Here is a 12,373-nt window from a genome sequence, read left to right as displayed (position 1 = left end):
TTAGTCTTACTTTGAAAGTCTTGCAGCAATTAAAAAGAGACAATTTCTTGAGGGGTTGGTACTGGGGTTTGAACTCAGGGCCTTGCACTTGCTAGGCAGGCGCACTACCTCTTGAGCCATGCCACATCCTGGTCCCTCCCCCACTACTAAGAGACACTTTTTACATGAGTCTTATAATTCAGAATGTCTCATACAGAAATCAGTGAAGTGGAATTTTTTCATTTTAATTTTCTTTTGCAAATCAATGTAGCAACATCCACTTTCCTTCCCTATAACTATCCTTGTGATTTTTCAGGACATTAAATCCCAACTTTCTATCATCCCAATGTTTGAACAAAGTTTGCTTCCTTGAAGATCATTTTGTCTATATAAGAAAAGAAATGATCTTGAAAATCTATATGACTGCCAGTGCAAATCAGTGAGGAGACAAAACTGCGGGTGTAGACATGATTAAGAGAATGACAAAACAATATTTTGTAAAATTCTAGATCAATATGTTTTTAAAATAGGAAATGGATCTTTTTTAGCAAAATATAAATGAAGAAAATAGAAATAAGAAATAGGAAACTTGATAGAACAGGTGTCATGAAGAATTTGGAAAGGTGATTAAGGATCTATAAGTGAAAAATGCTTAAAGCCAGGTGCTGGGAGCTCACGTGTGTAATCCTAGCTACTTGAGCGGCTGACATCAGAAGGATCTTGGTTAGAAGCCAGTGTGGGCTCTTCCATTCTAAATATTACCATTGTTATTATTACAAGCTAGAAAATACTTAATTACACACAGTACAGGGACAGTAACACCAAGGACAATGACGGGAAGACAGAAAAAACAGGGAAACCAGTTTCCCCACAGCAAAAAATTAGTACAGGAACCAGAGGGGAATGAAGAGAACAGAAACTCAGATCCAGACTCCAACAAAATGAAGATAAACTATGCCAAAGGACCCAATGAAGCCCACAAGAATAATTTAAAAGAAGACATACTACAAGTACTCAATGAGAATTTTATAGAGATGATACTGGATAGGGTCAACCAAAATGTACAGGAGACACTCAAGAAATTCCAAGACAATAAAAATAGAGAATTTGAAAAAGCAAAAGAAGAAATAAAGGAAACCATAGAAGCACTGTATAAACACCAAAGTGAAAGAGAGAACACAATGAATAAATGGATAAATGAACTCAGGACAAAAATAGACAACAATAAAGAAGAAAACTGCCAGGATATGGAAAACCTCAGAAAAAAGAACGAAACAGAACTGCAAAACAAAACGGAAGGCCAATCCAGCAGAATAGAACAAACAGAAGACAGAATCTCAGAACTTGAAGATGAAATGGTAATTAAAGGAAAAACCGAAGAACTATTAATTAAACAACTCAAGACCTGTGAAAAGAAAATGCAAGAACTCACCGACTCCATCAAAAGACCAAACTTGAGAATCATGGGCATCGAAGAAGGAGAAGAGGTGCAAGTGAAGGGAATGCGTAATATATTCAACAAAATAATAATGGAAAATTTCCCAAATCTAGAGAAAGATATTCCCATACAAATGCAAGAGGCCTCCAGGACACCAAACAGACCAGATCAAAATAGAACTACTCCACGACATATCATCATTAAAACAACAAGTTCAGAAACTAAGGAAAGAATATTGAAGGCTGTGAGAGAAAAAACAAGTAACATACAAAGGAAACCCATCAAAATCACAGCAGACTTCTCAACAGAAACATTAAAAGCAAGAAGAGCGTGGGGTGAGATCTTCCGGGCACTGAATGAAAATAACTTCAACCCCAGGATACTCTACCCAGCAAAGCTATCATTCAAAATAGATGGAGCAATAAAAGTCTTCCATGATAAGCAGAAACTAAAACAATATGTGACCACAAAGCCACCATTACAAAAGATTCTGCAAGGGATCCTGCACACAGAAAGTGACACCCAACTTAACCATGAAGAGGCAGGCAGCACCAAACCACAGGATAAGAAAAAGCAAGACAGTAGAGAGTAACATCAAGTTAGGTACACACAATCAAACCTTCAAACAACTAAGACAACTAAATGGCAGGAATCACCACATACCTATCAGTACTAACGCTTAATGTTAATGGACTTAATTCACCCATCAAAAGACACCGTTTGACAAAATGGATTAAAAAAGAAGATCCAACAATTTGTTGCTTACAGGAGACTCATCTCACCGACAGAAATAAGCATATGCTTAGGATGAAAGGCTGGAAGAAGATTTACCAAGCCAATGGCCCCCAAAAACAAGCAGGAGTTGCAATACTTATCTCTAACAAAGTAGACTTCAAACCTACATTGATCAAACGAGATAAAGAAGGACATTCCATACTAATAAAAGGGGAAATAGACCAAAAGGAAATAATAATCATCAATCTGTATGCACCCAATGTCAACGCACCCAATTTCATCAAACATACCCTGAAAGACCTAAAAGCATATATAAACGCCAACACAGTGGTTGTGGGAGACTTTAACACCCCATTATCATCAATAGATAGGTCATCCAAACAAAAACTCAATAAAGAAATCCAAGATCTAAAATATGAAATAGATCAAGTGGACCTACTTGATGTCTACAGAACATTTCATCCAACTTCTACACAATATACATTCTTCTCAGCAGCCCATGGAACCTTCTCCAAAATAGATCATATCCTAGGGCACAAAGCAAGCCTCAGCAAATATAAGAAAATAGAAATAATACCGTGCATACTATCTGACCACAATGCAGTAAAAGTAGAACTCAACAACAAAAGTAAAGACAAAAAACATGCAAACAGCTGGAAACTAAATAACTCATTACTTAATGAAGAATGGATCATCGATGCAATAAAAGAGGAAATTAAAAAGTTCCTGGAAGTCAATGAAAATGAAAACACAACCTACCGGAACCTATGGGACACAGCTAAGGCAGTCTTGAGAGGAAAGTTTATAGCCATGAGTGCATATATTAAAAAGATTGAAAGATCCCAAATCAATGACCTAATGATACATCTCAAACTCCTAGAAAAACAAGAACAAGCAAATCCCAAAACAAATAGAAGGAGAGAAATAATAAAAATAAGAGCTGAAATCAACGAAATAGAAACCAAAAAAACCATACAAAGAATTAATGAAACAAAAAGTTGGTTCTTTGAAAAAATAAACAAGATCGATAGACCCCTGGCAAACCTGACTAAAATGAGGAAAGAAAAAACCCAAATTAGTAGAATTAGGAATGCAAAAGGGGAGATAACAACAAACACCATGGAAGTCCAGGAAATCATCAGAGACTACTTTGAGAACCTATATTCAAATAAGTTTGAAAATCTAAAAGAAATGGACAGATTTCTAGATACATCTGATCATCCAAAACTGAACCAAGAGGAAATTAATCACCTGAATAGACCTATAACACAAAATGAAATTGAAGCAGCAATCAAGAGTCTCCCCAAAAAGAAAAGTCCAGGACCTGATGGATTCTCTGCTGAATTCTATCAGACCTTTAAAGAAGAACTGATACCAACCCTCCTTAAACTGTTCCACGAAATAGAAAGGGAAGGAAAACTGCCAAACACACTTTATGAAGCCAGTATTACACTTATCCCAAAACCAGGCAAAGACACCTCCAAAAAGGAGAACTATAGGCCAATCTCCTTAATGAACATTGATGCAAAAATCCTCAACAAAATAATGGCAAACCGAATTCAGCAACACATCAAAAAGATTATTCACCACGACCAAGTAGGCTTCATCCCAGGAATGCAGGGGTGGTTCAACATACGAAAATCAATCAACGTAATAAACCACATTAACAGAAGCAAAGACAAAAACCACTTGATCATCTCAATAGATGCAGAAAAAGCCTTTGATAAGATCCAACATCATTTCATGATAAAAGCTCTAAGAAAACTAGGAATAGAAGGAAAGTTCCTCAACATTATAAAAGCTATATATGACAAACCTACAGCCAGCATTATACTTAACGGAGAAAAACTGAAACCATTCCCTCTAAAATCAGGAACCAAACAAGGATGCCCACTATCTCCACTCCTATTCAACATAGTACTGGAATTCCTAGCCAGAGCAATTAGACAAGAAGAAGGAATAAAAGGAATACAAATAGGTAAAGAAACTGTCAAAATATCCCTATTTGCAGATGACATGATCCTATACCTTAAAGACCCAAAAAACTCTACTCAGAAGCTTCTAGACATCATCAATAGCTATAGCAAGGTAGCAGGATATAAAATCAACATAGAAAAATCATTAGCATTTCTATACACTAACAATGAGCAAACTGAAAAAGAATGTATGAAAACAATTCCATTTACAATAGCCTCAAACAAAATCAAATACCTAGGTGTAAACCTAACAAAAGATGTGAAAGACCTCTACAAGGAAAACTATACACTTCTGAAGAAAGAGATTGAGGAAGACTATAGAAAGTGGAGAGATCTCCCATGCTCATGGATTGGTAGAATCAACATAGTAAAAATGTCAATACTTCCCAAAGTAATCTACATGTTTAATGCAATTCCCATCAAAATTCCAATGACATTCATTAAAGAGATTGAAAAATCTACTGTTAAATTTATATGGAAACACAAGAGGCCACGAACAGCCAAGGCAATACTCAGTCAAAAGAACAATGCAGGAGGTATCACAAATACCTGACTTCAAACTATATTACAAAGCAATAACAATAAAAACAGCATGGTACTGGCACAAAAACAGACATGAAGACCAGTGGAACAGAATAGAGGATCCAGATATGAAGCCACACAACTATAAGCAACTTATCTTTGACAAAGGAGCTAAAAATATACGATGGAGAAATAGCAGCCTCTTCAACAAAAACTGCTGGGAAAACTGGTTAGCAGTCTGCAAAAAACTGAAACTAGATCCATGTATATCATCACCCTATACCAAGATTAACTCAAAATGGACCAAGGATCTTAATATCAGACCCCAAACTCTTAAGTTGATACAAGAAAGAGTAGGAAATACTCTGGAGTTAGTAGGTATAGGTAAGAACTTTCTCAATGAAACCCCAGCAGCACAGCAACTAAGAGATAGCATAGATAAATGGGACCTCATAAAACTAAAAAGCTTCTGTTCATCAAAAGAAATGGTCTCTAAACTGAAGAGAACACCCACAGAGTGGGAGAAAATATTTGCCAACTATACATCAGACAAAAGACTGATAACCAGAATATACAGGGAACTTAAAAAACTAAATTCTCCCAAAACTAATGAACCAATAAAGAAATGGGCACGTGAACTAAACAGAACTTTCTCAAAAGAAGAAATTCATATGGCCAGAAAACACATGAAAAAATGTTCACCATCTCTAGCAATAAAGGAAATGCAAATTAAAACCACGCTATGATTCCACCTCACCCCTGTTAGAATAGCCATCATCAGGAACACCAACAACAACAGGTGTTGGTGAGGACGCGGGGAAAAAGGAACCCTCTTACACTGTTGGTGGGAATGTAAACTAGTACAACCACTCTGGAAAAAAATTTGGAGGCTACTTAAAAAGCTGGACATCGATCTACCATTTGATCCAGCAATACCACTCTTGGGGATATACCCAAAAGACTGTTACTCCAGAGGAACCTGCACATCCATGTTTATTGCGGCACTATTCACAATAGCCAAGTTATGGAAACAGCCAAGATGCCCCAGCACTGACGAATGGATTAAGAAAATGTGGTATCTATACACAATGGAATTTTATGCAGCCATGGAGAAGAACGAAATGTTATCATTCTCTGGTAAATGGATGGAATTGGAGAACATCATTCTGAGTGAGGTTAGCCTGGCTCAAAAAACCAAAAATCGTATGTTCTCCCTCATATGTGGACATTAGATCAAGGGCAAACACAACAAGGGGATTGGACTATGAGCACATGATAAAAGCCAGAGCACACAAGGGAGGGGTGAGGATAGGTAAGACACCTAAAAAACTAGCTAGCATTTGTTGCCCTTAACGCAGAGAAACTAAAGCAGATACCTTAAAGCAACTGAGGCCAATAGGAAAAGGGGAACAGGTACTAGAGAAAAGGTTAGATCAAAAAGAATTAACCTAGAAGGTAACACCCACGCACAGGAAATCAATGTGAGTCAATGCCCTGTATAGCTATCCTTATCTCAACCAGCAAAAACCCTTGTTCCTTCCTATTATTGCTTATACTCTCTCTACAACAAAATTAGAAATAAGGGCAAAATAGTTTCTGCTGGGTATTGAGGGGGGGAGAGGGAGGGGGCGGAGTGGGTGGTAAGGGAGGGGGTGGGGGCAGGGGGGAGAAATGAACCAAGCCTTGTGTGCACATATGAGTAATAAAAGAAAAATGAAAAAAAAAGGGGTCAAGACAAAGGACTTAAAAAAAAAAAAAAAGAAGAAGCCAGTGTGGGCAAATAGTTTTGCAAGACCCCATCTCCAAAATAACCAGAGCAAAAAACAAACAAAAACCCCAAAATAATCAGAGCAAAATTACTGGGGGTGTGGCTCAAATGGTAGAGCACCTGCTTTGCAAGTATGAAGCTCTGAGTTCAAACCATAGTCCCATTAAAAAAAAAAGCTCCAGACCGAGACAAATTCATAATTAATTCTACTTTTGAAATAAAGTAGTACCACTGTTACTATATTTCAAACCACAGACTCTACTTTCCAATTATTTTATGAAGATAGAATAAAGATGGAAAGAACAAGTGTAGGTCGGTCTTACACATCAATATAAAATAAAAAACTATAAATTAAAACAAATAGAATTCAGCAATATACCTTTAAAAGGGATTATGATGACCAAGTAAGAGTTATCCCAAGAATATAAAGCAGTTCAGTGTAAGGAATTGTAACAATAAAATTAATAGCTTGAAGGGAAAAAAAATCATACCAACTATCAATACATGTTTATAGAGTCCTATTTAATAGAATTTGCAAACATTTCTAATATTCTATAAATAGTAACCAATGGTTACCATTTAAAGTGTCTCTTTACCAATTCCCACACTACATATGATGGTGCTCTTTTTGTTTAATAAGGGATTTAATATTGTCTTGGAGTTCCCAGTAAAGGCAATAAAGAAGAAAATTAAATAATTGATATAAACAATGAAAAAGAAAGGATAAGGTTATCCTTTTTGCTGATGATATTATTGGATACCAATAAATAAGCCTTTTAAAAAATTTAAGATAATTTTTTAAGAAGGGAGGGTACAGGAATTGCTCCTTTTGGCTGGGCATGGTGCCTCTCAGCTACTCTGGAGGTCAAGATTGGGAGGATCACAGTGACCATAGTTTGAGGTCAGCCTGGGGAAAAAGTTAGCAATAGACCCTCATCTCAACCAAGCTGAGTGTGGTGGTCCACATCTGTAACTGCAGGTAAGGGGAGGCATAGGAAGGAAGAGTGTGGCCTAAAGCTGGGGTTGACAAGAAACATGAGACCCTATGGTGTGTGGCTCAAGTGGCAGTGTGCCTGCCTATGAGTTAAAGCCAGTACCATAGCCCCTCCAAAAAAAAATAATAAACCTACCCCCTGCACTAACACCTAACAACTTATACGGTTTTTGAATTTTTGGAAATGTCATTAAATCTCAATGACTTTTGCTTATGTAAAGCGATTTTAATATGAAAAATAACTGCCTAAGAACCTATAAAAGCACAAAAATGTCTAGAAAAGTATGAAAAAGAAAATATCCTAGATATCAGAAGTTATTGTAATAAAATCACTGTACAATTGAAAAGGAATCATTAATGGAATAGAATAGAAAATGCAGAAGCAATCTTGGTGTGTATGGGCTTTTTGTATATGAAAAAGATGGAATCTCAAATCACAGAGGAAAGTAGTTTACTTAAAAATTTGGACATATTTGACTTTTAATTTTGGAAAAAAAAAGTACTGATCACAATATTCAAAACCAAATTCCAGGTAGATTTACGACTTAAATTTTTGAAAATAAATTTTTTTAAATTTTTTTTGTTGGGACTGGGATCTGAACTCATGGCTTCATGCTTGCAAAGCAAGCACTCTACCACACGAGCCACTCCACCAGCCAAAATATAAAATTCTTAAAAGTCAAAGAAGACTATCTTGGAATGGAGATTAACTTTACCAACCCAGGACACCAAAGAGCTATTAAAAACAAGTATTTGACTATATAAATCATACAATCTTTTGAATGGTATAAATGCCATCAACAAACTCAGTAGATAATTTTTTAGGGGGGGAAGTATTTGCATGGCAAGAAACAAAGCACTCTTCAAGATGACAGCAAAAAGATACCCCAATAGTGCTGCACGTGGTATAATCCTGGCTGTTCAGGAGGTGGAGATAGGAGGATTCTAGTTCAAGGTCAGCCCAAGCAAAAACATGAGACTATCTGAACAAAAAGCAAAAGCACTGGGGGCGTGGCTCAAGAGGTAGAGCACCCTGCCAACGCCCCCCCCCCCAAAGAGATAACCCAATAGAAAACATAACAAAATATAAAGACAATTGTGAGAAGAGAAAATCTAATTGACTGATGGGCCTATAAAATGTTTAACCTCAATAATTGTTGGAGAATACAGATTCTAATGCAACTTATAATGAGGCCAGGCGTTGTGGTGCACTCCTGTAATCCTATCATTCAGGAGAATCACAGGTTTGAGGCCAGCCTGGGTTATGCAGCAATTCTCATTAAGGAAAAGTTATAGTGAGGGAACACTATTACAAGAGTGCTTCTGCTGTCAGAAGAAAAGGTATTCTTATACACTTTTGTTGGAAACAAATTTTGAAAAGGAATTCATGTTTTTAAAAAAGCAATCTGGTAATATCTATTAAAACTTAAAATACTTATTCCACTTTGGAGAATCTCGCTTTTGGAATGAAAAGCCCCAAGTACACAGAGGACTGATGAACACGGGTATCTACTGTAAAATTCCTAATGGCAAAATCTCCACTAGGATCAAGGTAAATGCCCACTAGTGGGAAAACTGGGAGATGTAAAGAACTACCACGCATCTGTTCCACAGAATGTTTTATACAGACATTAAGGTGAACAAACTAAAACTATGCTAGGGGACTGGAGTGGAATTCCACCAAGTTTTCTTCAGCCAGAAAAGTAAGATAGGAAGTGTGTAAATTTTACTGTTTTGTAAATCAGTAACAAAATCTACAGGTGTTTTTAAAAGATAAACATGTAGCTGTGTATGTTTATGACTTTATACGCATGGGGAAAAGGATGGGAGAATGCACACTGGGATGGGAGAAGTGGGTGATGCAGGTAGGTTATGGGGGGAGTCAAAGGGAGAGGGAAAGGAAAGGCAAAAAGTATGTTAGCCAGTAGCTCATGCCTGTAATCCTAGCTATTTAGAAGCCTAAAATCAAGAGGATTGCATTTTGAGGCCAGCCTGGGCAAACAGTACTCAAGACCTCTTCCCCAAAAATAACCAGAGCAAACTGAACTGTGGCTCAAGTAATAGAGCGCCTGCTTTGCAAGTGCAAGCCCAAAGTTCAAACCCCAGTCCCACCATAAAGGAAAAAAAAGGATATATAAATGATGGAATCTAGTGTAATAGTTAAAATGCATAAGTGAAGTCATTTGGGCATGGGTGGGGGCAAACGGAGCTGGAATGCTACCGATCTGTAGGGACGTTTGGGGTATTGTTGAGTAAAAGGGACAAACTGCATAATGTATATGGTTCTACTTTAAAAATAAAAACCTTGGGCTGGGCATTTAGCTCAGTGGTAAAGCATTGCATAGCATGCGTGACACCGAGTTCAATCCTTAGCCCTGCAAAACATTTTTTTAAAACGTGTGCACATATGCATATATATATATATGAAAAAAGAGAACTGTGGTAGGATATATACCAAGGTGTTAACATTGGTTACTTTGGTGAAAGGGGAATGGAAACAGTTAATTTATATTTCTTTGTATTGTTTTACTTGTTAACATGTTACTTTTATAGTTTGAAAAATAAAGGGGGAAAGTATTTCCAAATGCATGAAATGTTTCTAACAAGATAGCACACTGTACAGTTACTTTTTGTTTGTAGTTATAAATATCTTGGCTAAGATACTTTACAGAGAGTTTTCAAAACCTATTAGCTGGTCCCAGATTGATTAGCTTTATCCTCCTTAATCCTGGGGATATCAGTCTTTTGTTTTTATTTTGAAGTAATTTTAGTCTTCTAAAAAAGTTACAAAACAGTTCTTATATATCTTGTATCCAGCTTCCTCCAGTATAAACATATAACCACAGTACAATCATTAAAACAGGAGATTAACACTATAGTATTTACTTGAATTCCAATATTCTTTACCTATACCAAAATCTAGCACGGATTCCATATTGCATTTACTGATTTTTATTTATTTGGGGGGAGGAGATAAGAGTGGTAATGGAATTTGAACTCAGGGCCTTGTGCTGGTCTCCAGCCTTTGCTATTTTTATTTAGTGTCTTCTGATCTAATAGTTCCTCTACATTTTCTTGTCTTTCATAGCTTAGGGATTCTTCTGAAGAACACTGCCCAGTAATTTTGTGGAATATCTGTTTTTGTTGTTTGGCATTACTAGGCATTGAACTCAGGATTTTGCACTTGCAAAAGACCCTCTACCATTCTCAAACCCCTCTGAGTTTGATGTAATGTTTTCTTTGATTTTATTGAGGTTATGCATTAAAACCACAAAAATGATGCATCCTATATATATACATATATCAGATGACATGTCTCCCCAAGCTTTAGTAAGATTGACAAATATAAATTATACATATTTACAGTGTACCATGTTATTTTGGGTATTATATTGTATGGTGAATAAATCAAGATAATTAATATATCCATCACCTCACATATTTTTGAGGTGAGAAGTCAGGATCTAATGTCTGGTCTGGTGGAGTGGCTGAAGTGATAGAGTGTACGCCTAGCAAGTGTGAGGCCCTAAACTCAAACCCCAGTACCACCAAAAAAAAAACCTAATAAACTAATCTCTCAGCAATTTTCAATTACACATTAACTGTTATCACCATCCTGTAAACAGATCTTCGGAATTTATTAATCCTAACTAAATCTCTGTCCCCTTTAACTAACATCTCCCCATTCTCCCCCAACCCCAGCCCTCAACAACCACCATTCTGTTCTCTGCTTTACTGAGCATGTTTTTAGATTCTACATATGGAATTACACAGTATGTCTTTCTATGCCTGGCTTATTTAATGCAATGCCCTCCAGCTTCATCCATGCTGTCACAAATGATAGCATTTTCTTTCTAAAGGCAGAATAATATTCACATACAGAGACATATATATACTCTTTGTCCATTTCTCTATCAGTGGACAGTTAGGTTGATATTGGCTAATGTCAGTAAAGCTGCGGTGAACATGGGCATGCAAATGTCTCTCCACACTGCAAGTTCATTTCCTTTGGTTGTAAGTTGGTAGTTCCATTTTTAATATTTGGAGGAATCTCCCTATCATTCTCCATAACAGCTGTACTAATTTACACTACTACAGTGTACAGAATTGCCTTTTCTCCACAACTTTGCCAACACTAATTTTTTCATCTTTTTCCTAACAGCCATTTTAACGTGTGAGATATTTGTCATTTTAATTTCCTTAATGATTAGTGATGCTGAGCATTTTTTCATATCCCTATTGGCCACTCATATGCTATTTTTTGAGAAATGACTAGTTAAGTACTTTGTGCCTTTTAATAACCAGGCTGTTAGTTGTGTCTTGTTGGTGGTATTAACCTTGATCATTGGTTAAGGTTTTGCTGCGAGATTTCCTTACCGTAGTTGCTTTTTGTTGGTAGTTATATCTTGAGTAAGATCCTTTACAGAGTTTTCAAAATCTGATCCCAGATTGATTAGCTCTGGTAGACTGTTCAAACATCCCCAGAAATTTCTGTCAGTCAAGGATGATGAGATCTGGCTGTGCACCTTATCTTTAGTCCTGGAACAAAGAATCCTCTGCACAAAATAGCCAGTAATGACAACTGCAGACGCTGGTCTTTAGCTTTGTAACCCGTGCATGCTAGTTGACTAGGGCTGCCTATCATTGTCACAAACTTAGCAGCATAAATAACACACCTTCAGTAATAACAATTTCTGTGAATTAGGAATCCAGGAACAGCTTAGTTGGGTCATCAGATTCAGGGTCTCACAAAGCTGCAGTCAAGATGCTGGCAAGGGGTGTGTTTTCACCTGATCCTCACCTAGTAAGTTGAATGCAGTCAAGGTCACGTGGTTGTGGGAAGAATTCAATTCCTTGTGACCTGATGGACTGAGGTTCACAGTTTATTGCTGACTGTGGCCCAGAGGCCATTCTCAATTCCTTGCCACATGAACCTCTCTGAAGTGTAGCTCACAGTGTAG

Source organism: Castor canadensis, chromosome 16 (assembly GCF_047511655.1).
Source record: "Castor canadensis chromosome 16, mCasCan1.hap1v2, whole genome shotgun sequence".
Lineage (NCBI taxonomy): Eukaryota > Metazoa > Chordata > Mammalia > Rodentia > Castoridae > Castor > Castor canadensis.
The sequence above is the reverse complement of the archived record's forward strand: the minus strand, read 5'-3'. Positions refer to the sequence as shown.